General features: G+C 15.3%; 1 pseudogene; it reads right to left on the bottom strand.

The window, feature by feature from the left end:
- Positions 1-1,925: 1,925 nt before the first annotated feature.
- LOC143220048 (cytochrome c oxidase subunit 1 pseudogene) lies at positions 1,926-3,388 on the bottom strand (annotated as a pseudogene).
- Positions 3,389-5,046: the final 1,658 nt, after the last annotated feature.

Genomic DNA, 5,046 nt, shown 5'->3' with positions numbered 1-5,046 from the left:
ATATAATTATAACACATTGAAAGAGTAAATCCTGAATAGATCAAAATAATTTACTTCAATAATGCAATTTCTAAATAATTAAATAAAATAATACAGTTAGGAGATCATATATTTATAGTTTCAATTGAGGAAGAAATATATATATGAAAACAACTTCAAAGAAAAGAAATGAAAAAAAATAATTCTGATAAAATATATAAAATTATACAAATTTTTTAAAAATTTATTACATAATTTGTATGATGTCCTTGATAAGATCTTTCACGAATAATACCTCGTATTCATAAAATTAAAACTAAAATTATATTAAAAATTATTATTAATAATTGATAATTAAATTTGAAATATATTATATTATTTAAATCAATTATTGAATTTATTAAATTTAGTGATATTAATAAAGGTCAAGGTCTTAATATAACTAAATGATAAGGAAAATTATTTTTTATCATCAAATTTTAATATTCATAATAATATAGAATTATTAATATTGAAAATACGTAAGTTCGAACGAATCATGTATAAATTTCTAAAATTATTAATGTATTTTGAATTAAAGAGAAACAAAGATTAAATTTGAAAAATTTAAAGTAAAATTATAATTAAATGACCAGAAATTAAATTAGCACATAATCGAATTGATAAAGTTAAAGGACGAATAATATTTCTAATTAATTCAATAATTACTATAAAATTTATTAAATATAAAGGTGAATTTAAATGTACTAAATGAATAAAAAATAATTTTTAAGAATTAATTATTATATATAAAATAAAAGATATTCATAATGTTAATGACAATATTCAATTAAATAATAAAGGTCTTGTTGGATTAAGTACATATGGAATTAATCCTAAAAAATTAGTAATAAGAATATGTATTAATTAATTTATAAAAATAATAATATTTGAATTATAATTATAAATTATAATGAATTCTTTATATAATAATTTAATAAATTTAATAAATTAAATATTAATTCACTTTAGAATAGTATAATAATTATTTAATAAAATTATATAAAATATAATAGGAAAATAAATAAATATTCAATTAGAAATAAAATTTCTATAATTATTCAATCTAATTATTGGATCAAATATTTCAAATAAATTTATAAAATTAAAATTCATTTCTTGAAATTAATTTTTATTATAATTTAAATTAATTTTTATTATAATTTAAATTAATTTTTATTATAATTTAAATTAATTAATATATAATTTAAATTAATTAAGTATAATAAGTTAAAAATTATAAAAGTATATAGTTCACATAAAAAAATTGTTCTTATTTGTGGAATTCATTAACAGTAATTTTTACTATTATTGATTTAAAAAATCAATTCTTTTAAATTTAAGATATTTAATGATTAAAATATTTAAAAAATAATAAGGCATATTAATTTTAAATTGACAATTTAATGTTATATATTTTAACTAATTTTCTTAACTTTCTTAACTTATTAATATATATGAATCAAATTCAATATTATTAACATAAGAATATTAATAAGATCAATATCATTGGTGACCAATTGATATAATTGAAAAAAAAGGATTTAATAATTCATCAATACAATATAAAATCTTTAAAAATGGAAGACAAATAAATAATGAATTTATTATTGGAATAATAGTTCAAATTACTTCAATTAAATGATATTTTAATAAATATAAATTAATACATTTATTATTTAAAATATCAGCAATTAAATATGAAGTAAGATCAACAATTATTAATATAATATTATAATAAAATTATGTAAATAAATTAAATTGTCATAGTAAAGGAATTTGAATTTTGAAAAAAAATATATATTTCATGTTGCTATTTTTAATGATAAAATTAAATTTTATACAATTGAATTTTAAATTCATTGCACTATTCTGCCATATAAAAATTTTTTAATTATTAAATTTCTTCACTCATTAAATGAATGATTTAATGGAGGATAATTTATTAATCATTGTAATGAAGATTGAAAAAATTTAAATAATAATAATCATTTATAAATTAAACTTTCTAAAATTAAAAATAATAAAAAAATTATTCTATTTAATGGATAGAATAACAGAACCTAATAGAACCAATTGAAGATAATAGATTTCAACAATATTGAGAATCAGGATAATTAGAATAACGTCCAGGTACTCCTATTAAACCTAAAAAATGTTGAGGAAAAAATGTTATATTAACTCCAACACATGTTATTAAAAATTGATAAACTAATCATTTTTTATTTAATATTAAATCAGTAATTAAGTGATATCAGTGATTAAATCTTGAAATAATAGAAAAAGAGCTCCTATTGATAAAACATAATGAAAATGAGCAACAACATAATATGTATCATGTAAAATAATATCACTAGATTAATTAGACAATATAATTCCTGTTTATCCTCCAATTGTATATAATAAAATAAAACCTAAAGATCATACAATAGAATTATTTATTTTAAATTTTGGACCATTATTGGTTGCTATTCATCTAAAAACATTAATTCCAGTAGGAACAGTAATAATCATATTTGCCGAAGTAAAATACGCACGAGTATCTACAACTAATCCAATAGTAAATATATGATGAGCTCAAACAATAAAACCTAAAAATCTAATTCCTAATATAGCATACATTTTTCCTAAATTACCAAATACCTCTTTTTTACCACTTTCATTTAGAATGATTTGAGAAATTAATCCAAACCCGGGTAAAATTAAAATATAAACTTCTGGATGACCAAAAAATCAAAATAAATGTTGATATAATACAGGATCTCCTCCTCCTATAGGATCAAAAAAAGGTGTATTAAAATTACGTTCAAATATTAATATTGTAATAGCTCCGCTTAACACAGGTAAAGATAATTATAATAAAATTACTGTAAAAAAAAACAGATCAACGAAATAAAGGTATTTTATTTAAATCTGATCTAAATTTTATTAATCATATAATTGTAGTTACTAAATTTATAGCTCCTATTAGTGATGAAATACCAAATATGCGCAGAGAAAAAATTTTAAATCTACAGACGGAGATGAATGAAAAACATAATTAGATAAAGGAGGATATACAGTTCAACCAGTTCCAGGTATAAAATTAAAAATTCTTCTAGTAAACAATAATAATAATGAAAGAGCTAGTAATCAAAATCTAATTCTACTTATTCGTGGAAATAATATATCAGGCGATCTTAATATTAAAAAAATTAATCAATTACAAAATCCTCGAAATAAAAAAGGTACAATTGTAAAAAAAAATATTAAAAATGCATGACTGGTAATTAAAGAATTATATAATTCATCATTATTTAAAAATATTCCAGGAATTCCTAATTCTTCACGAATTAAAAATCGTAAGGAGGAACCAATTGTACCTGATCATATAGCTAATACAAAATAAAGAATGCCAATATCTTTATGATTTGATGATATTAATCTCTTAATTAAGATTTAAATTTCAATTTATTCTTAATTTTGAAAATAAATTGTTTTTAATTAAACTTAATATTTTTATATTATTAAAAATACTTTTAATTTTTATTAATAAATTTACAATTTATTCCTTCTATCAGACATAATACTTTTTATACTCATGAATATTTAATTATAGTTTAAGAAACATTAAATTGCAAATTCAAAATTATATAAATAAAATATATTAAGTATTTAATTTTTATAATATATTAAATACAAATACTATTAAAGAATTAAATTTTGAAAAAAATAATATTAAAAAATTAAACTTAAAATTAAAATTAATAAAAAAATTTTTTTAAATTTATATTTCTAAATAAAAATATAATAATTTTTATATAACAATATAAATTAATATTTCTGATTAATAAGATTAGAAGTCTAATAAATATATTGTATTCAATAATATATATAAAATTTTTAATTAATAATCATTTAATATTAAAAGGAAAGAAAATTGGTCATACTGAATAAATTAATAAAATTAATAGAAATAAAATAATTAAATTATTTTTATAATTTAATATAAAATTATTCAAATTATTATTAGTAAATTTATATTTATATTATATAAATAATAATATATATAAATAATAGTATATAAATAATTAATATATTAAATAATATTAATAAGTTAAAATATTTTTCGTTTATATAACAAACAATAATTAATATATAAATTAATATTAAAGATGAACATATAATTCTTTTTCTTATATTAATTAATTTTAATATATAAGTAGATAAATATATAATTCTCAAAATTCCAAATAATATTATTTTATTATCTAATTTTAAAATTAAACAATAAAAATTTAAAGTAATAAATTTTATTAAAGTTGAAGATAGAAAAATACAATTGCAATTTATTAACTCATAAGGTTTAATTATTAAAAAATGAAAAGGAAATAATCCTAATGTTACTCTCAATGAAATAAATAACAAATAATTTATTAAATTTTTCAAATAAATTATTTCAACCAAATTTATATAAAAAATAAAATTTACTATAAAAATTACCAAAGAAATTCTCGAAATAATTGATATATAAAAAATCAATAATCTAAATAATTTATTACTAGAATTTAAATTAATTATTCTAATTCTATTAAATGTTACAATCTCAAAAATAAATCACTTCAAAATAATATTTCATGATAATAAAAAAAAATAAATATAAAATATATATTAAATATACAAAATTTATATATTTATATCTTAAAATTAATTTATATAATTTATTTAAAATTAAATTATACTATAATATTCAAAAATTATGTTAAAATTTTTGTAACTAATAATAGTAAATAAATTTTTATAAATATCTTATCAAAATATTCCTTTTATCAGGAATATTGTTATTGTATATACATATTTTTATAATGTAAAAGCATATAAAATTTCAAATCTTAAAGAATTAATTAAATTGATAAATATATATATAATAAATTATTATAAATAATTAATAAACCTCTAATATGTTAAAATTAATTAAAACTTTCAATATTTATAAATTTGCAATTTTAAATAAATTATTTCAAAATAATTAATAAACCTATAAATATT

This window comes from Lasioglossum baleicum, unplaced genomic scaffold (genome assembly GCF_051020765.1).
Source record: "Lasioglossum baleicum unplaced genomic scaffold, iyLasBale1 scaffold0144, whole genome shotgun sequence".
NCBI classification, from domain to species: Eukaryota; Metazoa; Arthropoda; class Insecta; order Hymenoptera; family Halictidae; genus Lasioglossum; species Lasioglossum baleicum.
The sequence above is the reverse complement of the archived record's forward strand: the minus strand, read 5'-3'. Positions and strand labels throughout refer to the sequence as shown.